This window comes from Periplaneta americana, chromosome 8 (assembly GCF_040183065.1).
Source record: "Periplaneta americana isolate PAMFEO1 chromosome 8, P.americana_PAMFEO1_priV1, whole genome shotgun sequence".
In the NCBI taxonomy this organism is placed as follows: Eukaryota; Metazoa; Arthropoda; class Insecta; order Blattodea; family Blattidae; genus Periplaneta; species Periplaneta americana.
Window position 1 is genome coordinate 88350715 of NC_091124.1, and position 18653 is coordinate 88369367.

An 18653-nucleotide genomic window follows, 5' to 3' on the forward strand; every position below is an offset into this window, starting at 1 on the left:
TACTAGACTGCTCACTGTTTTTGTGTCCAGTGAGGTTGAAGTAGGATTAAATGTTGCTCCCTTCTTAGCAAGTAGATTTGCAGTTTCATTTCTGGAAATCTCAACATGTGATGGGGATCCATTGAAAGATATTGATTTTCCTTGTCTATGAAGGAGTTTTAGAATTTCTCTTGCTTCTTGAAGTAATGGATTGGATTGCCGCTTGTGAGTCAACAAGAAGAACTACTTTTGGAAAGCTTTAGGTCTGAGCAGAAGTTGCTGTAGTGCTATGTTGATTGCCTTTGTTTCTCCATCGAAGCTTATTTTGTTTTTCCCTACAGAAATATGAGGAAAGAACTCACAGTGTATAATATTCCTGCTCCTGCTCCAAGATCTTTGCTGGATAGTGAACCATCTGTACATACTCGTTTGATGGATATCCTTCTTCTATGGTTGCCAGTGCTAGCTGTTTTAATTCCTGTTGATGAACATCATCTTTTCTCACATCGTAGGGCAGAGATAGGTTAATATTGAATGTTTGGTAATCTAGAGCAGACCATTCCAATACAGCGTTTGAGGACTAGGGCACCCTGGCCCTGCACTGTGTATGCCTAGGGCGGACTCCACTCTATTGCTGCGGCTGTGTTGGTGTACGAATGCATACGGTTATCAACTCTTCTCGTCTGTTCGATGATATTCTCCAGGCATTGCTGGATTATGTGTTCTATCAGTCATTCATCCATCCATATGGTGTACTATCATTTGTGCTGAACTGTTTGGGAGGGCTTGTCTAATCTGACGACAACAATGTTTAATATGTCATATCAATGTACAGATAAAAACGTACAACATTAAGCGTCACTTTGAAGTTAAACATTCTGATACCCATACTCATATTATTATCGGCGAAGAGAGGAAGGCATTAATAATGAAACTAAAGATCGAAATGCAGTCTTATGTTGAGGTAAATATCATTTCAACTAATGAAGTACTCTAAGGGCAATATAATTAAATTAATGGTTAGGTTATAGTAAGTTTATTTGAACAGTTGTCAACAATGTGTGGAAATTATTATAAAAACCTTTGTTAAACTGTTAAAGGATTTTCTGTCCGTTTAACTATGTATGTATTTTTTGTATAGTGACAATGTCGTTAAAAATTCATTTTTCCTTTCTTTCGCAGCACATTGAGCCAAGTTCCAAAAAAAGCTGTCTATGCAAGCTATAGTGTTGCCCTAAATTTCGCCAGTCTTTTACGGAAGGAATGTTTGTAAAGGAGTGCATGATTTCAACTTCCTTCCCTAGTAACGTTACTTGAGTCAATTAGTCTCTCTCCACAAACAATCTGTCGCCATGTGCAGGAACTTTGTGAACATTTTTTACGGCGCCCTTTTCTGTAAATGTTGAGCAGGCTCCAGTTAAATTCCAAAGAGAGTTGATAAGGCTTCAGTGCCACACAATTTTGAAAGATAGATATTACAATATTCCAGGCAGCCTCGTTGCGTTTTATAAGAACTTGAAACAAAAAGAGTTTCTGTTTATCCATGCATTGACATGCAAGTTAATTATTATGTTTGCCTGTATATACCTTTGCGAACACATATTCCTCAGTTATGAACCTGAATAAGAGTAAAACTAGGTCATGTTTGTCCGATGTTTCGTTGGAAGAGTGTTACACATTCATTCTGCTCAAACAATTTTCCCTGATATAGCTAAGTTAGTGAAATCAAAGAAATGTCAATTGTCTTCCTAACTACAGAAAAAAAGGACAATTTTATTTTGTTTATTATTTTGTAGTGGCCAATTATTTAATTCTTGAATTCTTTCTATGTGTCCTAAAATGTGCCATCCATATACCTCACTGGCTCATTCCACCCCTTGCAAGCATGCAACCCTCTCAGCGATCGGTATTCCATCTCTTTCCCACTCACTCACTGTCTCTCTCTGGGGCTCGGCACTGCTCATGTGAGCCAAGGGCAGCCACGCGGCATCATGGGGGCTGCCCACTTGGAATGGGCTGATCTAGAGGGTTTACAAGTGGGCAGTATGGTTCAATGTTTTGTGAAATGTTAAGGAGGTGTTGGTAATTTTTTGCTACTGTGATTGGTAGTGATTGAGTTTTGAGGTGTCGTTTTGGATTTTTTGGATTCAAGTGGTATTAGGCAAGGCTTTCACTTTGGAGAAAGAGATGGTAGCCTAGTGTTGAATTTCTAATGTGATTGGAAGATTGCTTGTATATAGTTGTAAGCATAAGGTTTGGGTCGTTTTTACTGCCCCACATACCAATCTGAGTGCATTATTTTGTGCTGCTTCAAGTGTTTGTAGGGTTGACTTATTTCCTGTGACTAGTAGTACTTCACTACCATATTTTAATATTGGTTTTATGTAAGTCTTATATGTGGTATTCAGTGTATCTTGTGCACTTCCCCATGTAGCTCCAGCTAGTCATTTTAGAAGACTTGTTCTTTTTCTAGCTTCGCTAACCATTGTGGACATTTGATTCTTCCAGTTTTATCTGTATATACTCCTATCATTTGTATTTTCACTTTTTGGGAGCTGGCTGTTATTGATTTTGAAGTTGTTGTTATTGTTATGTCACATTGAAAAGAACTGGTACATTGTTTTTGTGAAGTTAATTTCCATGTTATTCTCAACAGACCATTTATAAAAGTTTTGCAGCACTCTGTTCATTGTGATCATTAATGTATCATGTTTTTTTTTTTTTTTTTTTTTTTTTTTTTTTTTTTTGCTGAAGTCCATATGACATCATCATCAGCAAAACGTGCCTATATTGATGTTTGTCTCATATTTTATGGTTCTTGGGAGGTCATTTATGTATATGTTAAATAAGGAGCGGCTGGAGACTGCTTCTTGGGGATAGTTCTACTTTAGTTTGTTTATATTTTGACTCTGTTTTTCGCTAGTTAATCTTTGTCATCTGTTGATTTGTGAATTTTATTAACCATGCTAGCATATTTTCTTCTATTTTCATGTTTTTTAGTTTTTGTAGTAATTGAGCAAAGGCAAATGAAAGAAAGTTTTATACAAGTTTTTACAGACATGTACAGTTGACTAGCTCATTCTCAGCGTACTCTTTCATTTCTCCTTAATTCATTATCACTTGCAAAAAAGACAAGAGAAGGAATCAATGGAAAAGATTTCCACTGTATGATGTATTCATAAATCTGATAGTTGGTGACAGACATATTAATTATGCAAAAAATTGTTACTCTCTGAATTGATACATTGAAACTAAGTGGGAGAAGAATGAACAAGGTTTTACTCTCTCTGCTATTACAGTTGTTGCAGACACCTCATTTTTTAACTTAAAAATAAAAAAACTCTTAATCTTATGGAATATAAAACTGCATATAATGTAGGAAGTAAGTAATGTAATTGGGTTACTTCATTTGCTTCATGATTTAGTATGATTGCTAGCTAAAGAAGCATTTACCTTGAATATAACAGCATTGTATCATATTCCAATTTGACTGTGTATTCATTACTGCTGTCCTTATTCAATAGAGCTCTGGAAATTCTAATACAACATTACATCCCTGAAGAAGCTTTAAGCTGCATGGTCACTCGTATTTGGTGCACTTTTATGATTTTCATCACTCGGTTGATATATTTTGATAAAAAATAGATGCCAGGTAACTTACCATTTCTTTGCTTCTAAGTGAATTACAAGTTTATAATATTATTTATAATAATCAAGAATAGTGAAGCTGCATTAGAATTGCCATCATTCATGTTATTTTAATTTTAGCTGCTTTTTATTTGTTAGAAGTCGTGCATTAATGCCTGTAAAATTAGAAAAAACCTTGTTGGAGTACATTGTGATGCTGTGGCTGCTTCTATCCTTAGGCTTTCTACTCAACCCAGAAGTTCCCAAACTTTCTCTGTTCATAGCAACAATGTTGTTTTTGAAAACAAAATTTTTGTTTACGCATAAGTCAACATAAATACCTAACAGTTCCATCAGAGCGTTTAGAATAGAAAGTGTAGTAACTCGGCAAGGGTCTAATGGGACTTTTAAACCCCCTAGTGTCGCCGCGGCAACTGAGCGAAACATTGGCGTGGCGATCGTTCTAAGATTGCAGTTTTCCTCTTAATACTGTGGACAGAGCAAGTAGAACTCGTTTTGCTATTGAATTAAGAAGATATTTCTTGTGGTGTTCAGGTGATTTTTATTGTGCCGTTTATGTGAGCGAGTACTAATAAGCCTAATTGTTTTGTTCTTGATGTAAATCCAATTATACTGTATAATCTGTAAGGAAGAGACTTTCTTTTATCCATCCATAGACTAGACTATTTTTCAGAAGTGGTGTGGAGCAATTCCACGAACACAGAAAACTATATGCTCGTTCTTATATCTGTGATATCCATTTTTCTGCGGTTTTGATTGGGATTTTTTAAAATTATGATTTATTTAACAACACTCGAAACTGCAGAGGTTATATCAGCTTCGCCAGTGTGTCGGAATTTTGTCCCACAGGAGTTTTTTTACATGCCAGTAAATCTACTGACATGAGCCTGACGCATTTAAACACACTTAAATGCCATCGATCTCGGCCGGGATCGAACCCGCAACCTCGAGCATTGAAAGCCAGCCTATATCAACTGTGATACCGAGGGCAACTTTTGATTGTAAGAGCCGATAAATTTATTATTGCCAGTAAAGAGGTAGGACTTCCACGCAAGAACTGGCGACCAAAACCGTATGCAATAACACATATTTTCCCAAACTTGCCTCGATATCTTAAAAAAAGAAAAGAAGAGAAAATATCCAACGAAGAGGACATCAATCCTTTCTCATAACAATGTATCCTTACCAAGTACTATCTGGCTATGACCAATTCCATTGACGCTAAATAACCCAGCAGTTGATACAGCATCGTTAAATATTCGAGTAAAAAATAATTGGATGTGACACCCGAAAATCAGAAGAACACCTTAGCTAATCATGCGCTTGTATGCATTTATGTTCCATTACTCCACACCTGAATGCCCAAAATTATGTCTAGTTACATTGACCGTAATTCCTTCCAGTGAATGAACTCCAGACCAGCATTTCAGCTGTTTAGTGTGAGTTTTTCAAAATCGATACATTTTTAGAGTCATAAACTGTGATGGGTTCGAGGAAAGTGAAAATACAAAAGAATTCAAAGGTGAATGAACGACCATGCAGATACTTTGAACTCAAAGACTCCCTCGTCTGCCCCATACAAAGGATTCTAGCATTACACGATTTTAGAAAATATATGACACGTAATTGACAATATAAAGAACACATTTGCCTAAGAAAGAACCCTTGAATTATTTAGAGTGACAATTCAGAGCACTAGCGAAATATATTAATTCTTGTGGGATAGCAGATTTAAATATATTCAGACAGAAAAAAATTAACTAGGATCCTCTAGAGCGATATTTTGGAATTAGAAAATGATTATCTTGTGATGATTACCATAGACTTTCTACATGTGAAGATTTTTCAATCTATGTGCCGGTTAAAAAATGTGCTGTATTAAAGTGCTAATTGTGAACTCCTACTTGAATCCAAGTACCTAGCTTCTACTTCATTAAATATACATGTTTAATTATTAATTATTTTATTTTTAATAATAGCACTTTAGTCGTAATTAACGTAAAAGTTATTTCGGTAACAAAAGTACAGTATAATTATACTTTGCATCTAGGCTAGAACTTAATCTGGTTTACAATTTTATTACATTTATTTAGCCTATTACGTTTCCACATCATAAGAGATTTCTAATCGAGCATATGAGAAAGTAATAGACCTCATGGAAAAGTCGTTAATTTAATATTCTCCAATAAGTAGCATACAACTACTTAACACAGTGCTACCAAATTGTTTTAATTTTACAAACACAAAATAACCTAGGTAGTTCAAAAGATCAGAACTTACATTAGCATAGATATAATATCGAAGCTTAATTTATGAGTCTAAGTTGCACGTAATATTTTTTGTTCCCCTGAATTACGTATAAACCAGATACAACTGAAACTAATGACTAAATAGTGGATAAAAACTATTGGTGAAAATAAAGTGTCTCCTTTATTATATTACATGCTTTCTTGTGTATAAAAACTATAATTTCATGTCAATGAGTACTTCATAATGCCCTAAAAATTTTCAGTTTTGCGATGCTGTACTTTTTTTTTTGCGTATTTCTGGCTGAAGCCGGCACAATGTTCCATTTTTTGGTTAATTATTATATTTACTATTCAGGGTTGTGTTATATAACTCACAATTTGTTAATATAGTAATATTACATTTTTAAAGAAGTAAAATATTGTAACTAAGTACTTTACAATACATTCTTATCTAATGGGTTATTTTTAAAAACTTTTGCATTCACTTGAATAGCGATCCTGAAACTGAGCAGTGGCAGTAGCCACTCGGCTACGATCCACTGAACTAGAGGAAGTAACGTCTCCTACCCGCTCTGGCAGTAGTAAAAAAGTATTGGTGAAAATATAATGTCCCATTTGATATATTATATTATACTTTCTTGTACATCGGAAACTATAATTTTGTGTCAAAATGTACTTACAACAACACAAAAATGTTCACTTTTGTGAAGCTGTACTTTTTTTTGCGTTCTTCTCTCTGAAGCTGACAGAATGTACCAGTTTACTGTTGATTATTATACTCGTATTTATGATTCAGGAGTGTATGATATAACTCAAGAGTAGTTAATGTAGTAGTATTACATTTTTTAAATAAGTAAAATATTGTGATAAGCTATAATATACTTTTATCTAGTGGGTATTTTAAAAACATCTGCATTGACTTGAATAGCGCTCCTGAAACTGAGAACAGAAAGCAGAGCGAGCGCCGCTCTGTGACGAACCGCTGGACTAGTGGAAGTATCGTCACTTTCTCTTCTACCCGCTCTGGTTCCATGTTAAATCTTAACAACTGAAATATTTACGTCCAGTAGCCATATGCATGAATTTTTAAATACCAGTAATCACAGTTACTATGGATATATGTAAGTCTTCTCGCTGGTATGATTCAGTTCTAGTGCTCAGTTAAACAACTTACTTAACACTTCTGCTAACAGAGGACGTTTAAATTTATCTTTGATATAATGTCAGAAAACATTTAAACACATAGCATGAGAAATGATCATAATTCATGCATCACTCAATATACATCTCCTTCAACCCCACATTTTTGCAATGTTCTATTCTAATCTACTAAATAATTTATCTCCATTTTATGACTATATATATATATATATATATATATATATATATATATATATATATATATATATATGTATGTAGTTCCATCTCTCCTGCAGTATGCATCCTAATCATCCACTTTGCACTGAGGTCAGAAACCACCCCCTCCCATACAGTCGTTATCTGCTACCTAGTTCCTAACAACAACAGAAGTTAGTTACATTGCAGAAAAGTGACGAAACTGCACCTTTTTACCTTGATCAAAACTACTTCCGACTTGACAGCTTACAGAGAGGGGGAGCAGTGTTGTCATGTTGCCCATCTTTCGTGTAAGCGAGCGCGCTGCCGATAGAGTGCAGTAATGAAAGGCTGACATAAACATATACATTTCTAACCAATTTGTTGAACACTAGGCACTAAAATTTGTGTACATTATTATTATTATTATTATTATTATTATTATTATTATTATTAGTAGTAGTAGTAGTAGTAGTAGTAGTAGTACCAGTATTCTTCAATGTAAAGGACTGTAAACTGTAAAAACAGGTTTAAATTTAATACAAAGGCTTTACTTTTATGAATGCCGGTATTCTTCAATGTAATATTGTTAGAAAGGCGTTGAAAAAAGTGTAAACTGTAAAAATATTTATGATTAAAAATCTACACTGCCTTTTTCTTTTCCAGTATCGATAACAGTGCTCTTATTAATTTTAACACAAGCAGCAGTACTCATTACGACTTGTGCCAAAGGTAAAAGAGGCCCACCATTATCTTTTTCCCCTCTCAAAATCAGTGGCGTATACTGGTTGAAGGGTTTGGGCTACCACTGACCCTATTATTACACAAAATATATTTTAAAATCCCTATAATAAAATTCCTTACATATTTATGTGAATTCCAGACGTCTTGATTGGGACGAAAATACATTGATGACTTCGTCCTTGAAATTACAGAAGGGCCACTTGCAAAGTTTCTGTAGAAATGACTTTTCAATGGATATTAGTGCCAAGCCGGATAAACGTTCTTGTGTATGAGTTGATCTACAGTAGGATTTTATTCTCTTCAATGCAGAAAATGTTCTTTCTACCGATGCTGACGTAGCTGGTATTGTCACAATTAATGTTGCCAATTTAAGGACTTCAGGAATGACTTGGTTCAGCTGGTTTTCATATATGGCAGATAATATTTCATGGATAGGTTTGTTCGAAAAATCAAAGACTTCTGCTGAATATATTACACTTAATTCATTTTTCAAACGTACTTGATCAAAGTGACTGTTATAGGACTGAAATAATTTGTTTAGTGCCTCATTCGGGAAGTTTTCTCTATAAGCAGAAAATTTTTGAGATTCTAGAAGATGTGTGAACTGAAGCTTTCCATAATCAGAAAATCTGTCAGTAATTTCCATGTGCATACGATCTAGTATGCTGTAATACAGCTGCCTGTATTTCAATTCATCATCTCCTTTTCTTCGCTTTGTATTGGCTGAGGAATTTTCATTTTCCATATTACTCCATATGGACGGAAACCCACTACGTCTGAACTCGGATATAGTATTTTTTTTTTAACTTTGATACCTCTTGCAAGTAGTATGCTATGTCTAGACTTTTTGTCTGAAGAATATTGTAGAGCACATCTGTATGTGCGAATACTCTAGCATAGACTTCAAGAAGAAATATATTCTGAAACTGTGTGAAAAAATTCAAATATCCTTGAGCCTGCACATTTACAGCATCATCCCAGTTTTCTTCAGAGTCATTACAAATGATATTTTTAAAGAAAGCAGTCCGTTTTTCTCTATATTCCTTTACTGTATTTACAAGCCGAGATGTAAAATTCAATCTAGTTGGTGCTACTTTTGGGAGTTTCTTGTTCATAAATTCCTTGAGTTTTCTGATCTTTTAGGAGATGATGAGAAAAATGCAGCTAAACCCGACAGTGTTTTGAAAAAAATGCGGCATTCTGGAATGGATGAAGTAGTTTGTTGCAAAACTAAATTGAGAACATGGCTGTAACAATGGACAAATAGTGCTTGAGGATACTTTTCTTTAACTTTTGTTTTTAAGCCATTAATATTTCCCGCCATAACTGAAGCACCATCGTATATCTGTGCAATTAACTTATTGCCTACATTGTATTCTGCTATAACACCTTCCACATGCTGAAACAAAGCAGCAGCAGTTTTGTCCGAACTGACATTTGTGAATCCTATAAACCGTTCTTGAACATTGGCAGTACTGTCGACGTATCTTAAAACAGTGGACAATTGACTCTGATTAGAGCAGTAACTTGTTTCATCAACAACAATGGCCACAAAAGGTTTTATGTTTTTTATCATAACCCCACTTATAGCAAATATTAAGTCATTCTGAATTGCGAGAGAAGTACCACGAAATACTGTTGAACTCTCAAGATGATTGGCCAGTAAATGGTCAAATTCACTTAAGGAACTTAAATATTCAATATAATTTCCTATATTGTCTGATTCCACACTCTCGTTATGACCCCGAAAAGCCAATTCTTGTTTTCCTAGAAAGCAGACTGCATTAATAAGATGCAGTAAAATCTCCCGATTTTTTTTTCACAAGAGCATTGTGTTGGTTGATGTGTAGAGCTTTTTGCTTATCTAGCTGTAAATCAATTCTTGTCTTCCCAAAGTTTGCAAAGTTCATGCTACTACAAATATGAGCTTTTGATTTGTCATATTCTAGGACTGCCGTTCGAAGGGAGTTCATATTAGAAAACCCCTCTTTTGACCACACATTAGTTTCGCGGCTAAATAACAAACATGGCCAGCAAAATAGTTTAGACAGTTTAGAAGTACCACACAACCAATTCCACTTACCTTATGATGAAGTGAAATGGCGTGTGTACTCTCGCTGTTTTTCTTTTACGTCCATGGACAAATTTAACTCAGGAGTTGGTCTTTCCATTTTCACAATTTCAACTTTCTCGTTGTTATGTACGACGGTTAAAAGGCACTTTTAATAAACCTTCTATTACACAGTCATTTTCAACACAAACCTCTCCAGAAACTTGTTCTGCCATATTTTTCACAATTAATATAACTGTTAGACACTCGAACAAATCACAGATTTAAAATAATGCACTGCAAGAACACAATCACATTCAATTGCTAGCGTACTAAGCGTATTGCTGTTTCGCGCCTGCGAAGAAACCGATCACGAGAGCGGTAACTCGCCCGGCCTACAGTGCACAATGGAAACAGGAGAGAGCGGGGGGAACAGGCAGTTGTGCGAAGGACAGCGTGAGCGAAACGGTCACAGGCTATACCTCACATAGCAAGCGGTTTCTCCAGCGATGCCGCCTTGACAACTTGTTTCTTTTCGAGAGCAGAGAGCGCATATAAATCTAACAATTACTTTAATTTTAATTACTATGGTAAAACTAATAATACAAAATTATTACATTATGTTATATTATAAACTTTTTCTTTTGTAATTTCCTTGGGCTACCGCCGGTAGCCCCGGTAGTCCGCAAAATATGCCCCTGCTCAAAATACTTGCTTACATAACACACCATCTCTCGTGCTTGATTCTTTAACGGAGCACCTTGTACAATATTCTTTGTTCTCCTCCTGCCTTTTCTTCCTTCTGGCATTGCACAAGTCACCTGTTTCTAAAATCTCGAAGAAACTAGAAAACACACATTCCACCAATGACAACGAAGATAATATGTCTAATATAATTTAAACACAATAATTATTGATACACTAAAACAATAATATACAACTAAATAATATTTTAATTGACACAAAGCACGTGCTAACCAGCCAACTCAAAGTCATTCTGGGCATTGTATTTACCACTAGGTCGTGGTATTCACGTGCAACTTGTAAACATAGACACAGCAACACTGTCCCGTTACCATGGTTACACGTCTCTCGTGATTGGTTGATTTGAATGGTTGCCATGGTATCATGCTAAAGGTGCCATTTGTCAGGTCGGAAGTAGTTTTGGACAGACCATAGTCTACTGTACTTTCTACTGTTGTCATATTGTGTGGAATAATGGGCAAGAAATCAATTTCTGTTATGTGAAGTGACAAATTGTGGAACTTTACAAAGATATAAAAAATCAGAGTGAGATTGTGAAATTATTGAATGTAAGTAGGTGTTGTGTTCAAAACAATATATAAAATACACATCTGAATGTGTGGCAACTCGGGTGCAGAAAGGTGGGGGTGCTTGAGTGCCAAGGATCTGGGTGAGCTTTGCTTTGTGGAAAACGTGGTAAACTCTGCAAAATATATGGGTATTATGGAACATTACATGCTCCCATCAAAAAAACAAATTGTTTGGGAGACGAAACACCTGGATGTTCTAGCAAGACAATGATGCACCATGCCACAAATCCAGTCACAGTACGGTATGGATCATGAACACAGAGTCCCCCTATTGCCCTTGGGGTCACCTTGAAAAAATTAGTAGGCAAGAAGAAGATTGGATCACTACAGACCCTAAAAACGGAGTTATCAGCATCTTGGCTGAAGCTTGCTGAAGATGACTATTGTTGACTCCATGCCAGCAAGGATGAAGGAATGCTATCTTGCAAAAAGTGCTCCATCCAAATACTGAAGAAAAAAATGTTCTCTTCTAAATGTAGCTAAATATTACGTATTTTCAATTTTTATAGGTCTGATTAAAATGCCAATAAATTGTTGAAATTTGTCTTCCACTTGCATGATAGTGGTATAAACGTAAAATAATATTTTTATTATCGGTTACTGATATCTCAGTCACATTTTCAAGCATGAAGAAGGAAGAAATTGTCAGAAATTATGGTATATTTTATGTAAAATGCAACATTTTTAAAAACATAAAACTTATATCTCAGAATGCGTGTGCAGTTACATAGTTGTATCACCCTCAAAATACTTGAATCCATCCCCCCCCCCCTCCCCAGACCTTTACTTGGGAAACCCAAGTTTAAAAAAATTAATACATTTAATATTCACAAAAATATTGTTTTTAAGAGGGATGCCTTAAACTTTTGAGAAGCACAGTATGTTCGAAAGAAATATACAGCTCCAACAATAGCAGTAATAGACTTACAAGACGAGGATCCTCTTAGTCCTATTCTTTTCAACACGTGTATGTTTCTTCATTAAGTAAACTGAATTACATGAAATCAAAAGTCTTATTGTTTGCCGATGATTTTGTGATATATGCAAAATATGCATCACAGCATTTTTTAAGAAAAAAATCACCATTTGAACGACATACAATATTAATTTTCATGGAATGAAATGACTTGAGATTACCAATTAACCTTAATAAATGTCAACACATTATCTTCAGATTCCAAGAAGTGTCTACTAACAGGAGGACTGAGTATGCATAGGACGTAAGATTATTCTGACTCAGCTTCAAGCAAAATTCTTACGTATCATTTTGGATTATAAACTCAACAGTGCAGTTCATTTCAACTATATTGCACAAGAAAATATGCTAAAGCAGCAAACTTCAAGCATTTAACTGGTAAAAATTGGGAATATCACTCTAAGGCCTTATTTGTGCTATATAATAATATGATTTAATCCATCCTTGGGCGTGGCATTTTGGCTTTCTTTAATCTGATATCTGGAATTAAATCATCTTGTTAATTGTGAATCTTTTGAAGAGATCCTGTTCGTTGATGATGGTCTAATTTCACACTTTTCATTCTCAATTGTCTCGTAAATCTCGAATGAAGCACCCACGATCAGTGTTACCTAATTATATTCACAGCACCTCTACTTCATATGCTAGCACCGCAAAAACTATCAATCAAGTTTGCTTTGTATTATTGCCGTCACTATTCCCTTTAACTATCATTTTTATCACAGAACAAGGGCTTACTTTAATTTACTTTTAGTTCATTAATTTTAAGAATGCTTCCTCTCATTCATAAATTAATATTATGTGTTTGTAAGTACATTTTATTACTTAGGCTGTATTGAACTCATTATTTCACATGTACTGACACTACTTCTTTGGGAACTAGTACCAACAGTTTTGCCCTTCAGGCTTCAAACTAACTTCACAATAATTAACAAGTAAGGAGCGGTTCTGGAAAACTTAAATACAGCTTACAACCCTTTTCATACATTTACATGAGAAAAATTCTTACTGTCAGGAGGTATACTCTCGCTGAGATTAAAATATATTTATTGACCATTTCCAATACATACTTTCTTTTACAGATAAGTTTTGTAATCAACTAATTTCTGTATGCGAAGTTGTACCTCCTAATCCTAAAATTGTATCATGCATTTCTTTGCCAGGATTTGCAATTACTAGAATGTCTCCAAGTGTGCACTTCCAGAAACGAAAACTGACGAAACAAATCACTGGACTTGCAGTATAGTTGATACAAAAGATTGATCAATTTTCTATCATTATGTCCTGTAATGTCTCTGCACATTAAAAACTAACTAGGTATAATGTGCCACTATATAATTTCTTTAAAGACTTTTAAATAAGCTAGATACAAATGTTTATTCTGAAAAATACTTCTTGAAGTAAAAAATTTACCAGACAGATTTCCACACCTATAAGAACACAAAGATAATAGCTTTCCTAGTCCATCACTGTGGAATAATTGTTAGCATGTCTGACTGTGAAACAAACAAGCCTAGATTCAGATCCTCGGAACAAGTTACGTGGTTGAGGTTTTTTTCCGGGGTTTTCCCCTCAACCCATTACAAGCAAATGCTGAGTAACTTCCAGCACTGGACCTTGGACTCATTTCATTGACATTCTCATCTTCATCTCACTCAGACATTAGATAAGCATCACAGTTGATAAAGTGTCGTAAAATAAACAAAAAAAAATAGCTTTCGTGTTCTCTTATAGCTTCATCATTTCGTGATAGGATAATACACAACGTGGTTACATATCCAATTTCAATTGCTTCCTTTACCAAAAACATTTATTTAAGTAATTAAAAATTTGTTTATTTATTTACATTCCAAATTAGGATAAGAAAGGTGCCGTGGTTTGTTTCTGTACATGTAACAATAATAATAATAATAATATAACAACACCTTCAATTAAAGATGCAACCCAGGCCACTGGCAAATGGGCCAGACACTCAAGCGGCGTTGTGCAGTCATTGAAGCTGTAACCAGCCTGGCATAAATTTAGTGTTAGTTTCTCTTCTGTGCAATGTGGATATGTTTGGTGAACTGTGCTCTGTTTAAGTTTAAATTTATCATGGTATAAGTTTTCATTTAACGTGTTTAGTGAACTGTCCTCTGTTTAAGTTTAACTTTATACAGTAATGGTGTTTACCACTGAACAGAGTATGTTTTTACTTTTGACGTATGCAAAGAAGAAATCCTACAAAAGTTGTCGTAAATTTTGTTATCAAATCCCTGATGCAACTGTCCCAAATATGTCCACGATTTCAAGACTGTTCAGGAAATTTTGTTCAGTTTTAGATAGGAAGAAAAACAGGAGCTGTACTGTACTGACAGAGGAAAAGCTTGATATTATCGTAGCACTCTTAGAGGTGAGTCCAAAAATTCTATCTCGCATTTAGCAGCACAGTCAGGTGTGTCTGTAGGATTGGCCCATAAAGTTACAAAATTGTTACATTTAAAGCCTTATAAAATTAGAAAAACTCACAAACTCAACATATCTGATCATAATGTTAGAATTAATTTCTGTAACTGGCTTTCAAATTCCATACAAGATGACATAATCAATCCCGAACTACTGATGAAGCATGGTTGCATTTAAGTAGATATGTAAATTCACAGAATAATGGCTATTGGTGTGGCAACAATCCCGATGTGCTTCATGAAACATTAATTTTATGCATGATGATAAGGTTAGTATGTGATGTGCGATCACTTCCAGGAAAATAATAATCAGACCAGTCTTTCATTATAACATAGTAGATTCTCATCATTACATCAGCGTTCCACTACCTGTTCTTATTTATTGAGGTATTCCAAATTCACAAAGCTATGAACTAAGTCGTATGATTAAAGAGTATTATGTTGAGAATTTCCCACAGAAATAATATTCAGATACTGTACAGTTCCTAGGTACAACACATGGTTGTACTTAGGAACTAATTTCGTACTTTATTTTATTCATACCTAGATCCACAAAGGTTACAGATTATGAACTGGAAAAAATATGCAACTACAGTTTAAATTATGCTTGTTCAGAAGATCCAGTGCCTAACTTTTTTTAAATACTGGGGAGCAGTGAAAATTGTTTTTGTAAAAACTGTTCCTAGGTAGAGCACCTTCCTACATACTATCAGATTGAATAAAAATTACAGTAAAATGTTTAAATAGTAATAAATTAATAAACCAATAAAATAAAATAAAATTTTAACAAACTATGTTGTCTATAAAAATATAAATAAAAAGTATGTTAGTCTTTATCCTCTAGTTGAACAGAATAAATATTTAACTTAGCCTACAATATTTTGTAACAGTGTTGTATTCGTAATGGCACAGAATAAAAGTAAATACATTAAAGAAAACCAAGGAGGAAATTCTAGTTAAGAATAAACAAAAATTATTACTTTTAAAACCAAATGGCGATTTTTCCATTGATTCTTTTATTTTTGGAATAACTTTAGTACGAATTTTGTTTGCTCCATCCTTGTTATTTCGTGATATGGTCATTGAATGTGGAATAATAGAATCTGGATCCACTTTACCATAAGTAACTCCAATGTCAATCATTGTCTGCGATTATACATCTCTTAATATATATTATTGTAAAAATGTGAAGCAAAGTGAACATGTTCTGATTAGTATGTAGCTAGTCGGCGATGTATGCAGTGAAGGGGCAAAGGAACTGCCACCCTACTCCATTATCTCCTGGCCTAGCTGCCTCATAAGTAGTGCCTTATTGGTATCACTTGTGGGGTTCCGACTTCTCTTCAGACAATTGACTAAACAAACAAAAAAAAAAAAAGTGGACATGTAGATTTGGTTTATTTTTATTAAATACTGTGACTGAAATAGATTGTCTGCTTTTGAAGACACTTGAGACTCATTACAAATCTCTGTTCTTTTTATGCAATCACTTATTTACTAAGCTACATTACACATTTTCATTACCTACTAGAGTCGACAGCAATTCGGAAGGCAGTAGTCTGCTAGCATTTGCGTCGAGAGAGACAGATAGAGAGAGCAAGGCAGCGTACAATATTGCCACATCGTACTTCAAGAGCACGTGCAATACAAATAGCGCAGGAGAGAATTTAAATTATCAAAAGGCAATAATGCTCTTAGCTGTTGATTACTGTAAGCATGACACCAAACAAAAACTTTTCCTTCACTAACAATATTCTTTGCACAGTTCTCAATCCCACACCACATGCTTCTTCAGTCATTTCTTGCACGTTGGCAACGTTGCAGCCAGCATCAAGATGGCCGGCAGCATTCTGCTCGGCTAAAATAATTATACACCTTAAACACTATTTTTCGCGCCTGCCTGTGCAATACTTGTCTTTTTACAGTCTCTTCTTCCATTTATTTATCTTACACACACACAGTAAATGTTAGTTTTACTTATTCAATGTATTGAAACACTCACACATGAACAAACGAACTCGGGAAGTACTTGTTACAGACTGATTCCGATTGGTTCTACTGTACAAGCTTGTGACATCACATACCAGAAATGCTACGGCGCATATAGCAGCCGACCGCCTTCCGAACTGCCATCTAGTCTAATATAATGAGTTCGACAAGATGGATACTGAATAACTTCACTGATAATATGAAACATTATTTTATTTATATAATTGTGTTATTTAAAAATTATGTTTTCTTGTTTAAATATTCAAATACTTCCTGCTTTTCGTGCTGTCTGAAATAAAAACAAATGGTAAACTTCTTACGTAGGTTGTTTTGGGTATCAGGCATTAAAAGGAAAATCTAATTGTAGTACACAACCTCGAGAACTCGCGACCAACCAAGCAAACATTTCAACTGATCGGCTATAAATTCTCGAGCGCATCATTTCCCAGCTGCCTTCTTCACAACCGAAGACTGAACGGCGAACACAGTTGGCCATTTTAAAGAGAATGCAGAGGTCTAGTATACACATTGAGAACCTGCAACATTTATAATTTCATAATTAAATGGCATCATTCACATTCAGAATCTTATCTGAGCTGTTAATTCATCAATATATTTTTAATTGGTTATTTTACGACGCTTTTTCAACTGCTATGGTTATCTAGCATCTGAGTGAGATGAAGGTGATAATGCCAGCGAAATGAGTCCAGGGTCCAGCGCCAAAAGTTACTCAGCATTTGCTCATAATGGGTTGAGGGAAAACCCCAGAAAAAACCTCAGTCAGGTAACTTACCCCAACCAGGATTTGAACCCTGGCCCGCTTGTTTCATGGTCATACATGCTAACTGTTAATCCATAGCGATGAACAATATGTGTTTTACTTAGCAATGTGCAAAGAGGGCAGTGATCTGATTCAATTACAAAGAACAGACGTATCAACATATTACTGAATTTTTCACAAGTCCAAGTAACAACAAGACTCTCCCTCTCAATATTTGAATACCTCTGTTCAGTATCTGTAACAGATCGTGAAGCATACATTACAGGACACCAGAGGAAGTATGTGTATATATATATATATATATATATATATACACACACAGTATTTTCAAGTTCAAGTGCTACCATTATTTTAAAAATCACGTCTAAGCCTATTAGGAGACAGAAATCTATTATGTTCATTGATTTTTAAATTAATGTAGTACTTACTACAGCATCTCTCACTAAACGAGCAGTTATTGTAGAATTGTTAGTAGCCTTTGAGGCTCTCGTCAGAATCAAATGTGGTTTACCCAAATGTTACAATCTAGTTTTCCAGTGATAACATTGGCAATATTCCGTGAACAACAATCTGTCATTTCATCGACAGACAGCTAAAACTGTGTAATGCCAATATCCTGTGATTAGCTAAAAAATGAATTCTATCATAAATACTAAAAATCTACACCAGACCCCAGATTTACTTGTGCCATCATTAATTCATTCCACTCATGATCTCAAAAGGGATTGCAGTTGATGGGACTTTAAATGCTTCAAGAAAGAAGAGAAAGAACAGAAACCAATATGTGTCTTAAACCACTTACCATTGCATATTTTGCAATGAGGTAGTATTTTCCCAGAGTTATAATGCTTTTCACGTGACTTAGTTCATATGTCATCATTTTCGTGGCTTTTTGTCTGGGCACATGTAATTTAACTTACCATAACTGACAGCAATTGAGTCTTAACATTACAATTAAGCAATGTTGCTTAAAAGTGAATGGCTACTATATTTCTGGGCAGCTAAAAAGCTGCAACCTCCATGAACTAAGTAACATGAAAAAACAAAGAATATTGTTCTTGAATTTTATGTCTAGCATATTTCACTGAGATTTCCTTGAATTTTGTGTTTCCCAAATGGAATAT

General features: G+C 34.9%; 1 protein-coding gene across 4 annotated transcripts in view; it reads left to right on the forward strand.

The window, feature by feature from the left end:
- Nucleotides 1–18653, forward strand: part of Klp3A (kinesin-like protein 3A) — a 177403-nt gene that overhangs the window by 156720 nt on the left and 2030 nt on the right. The window lies entirely within an intron of this gene.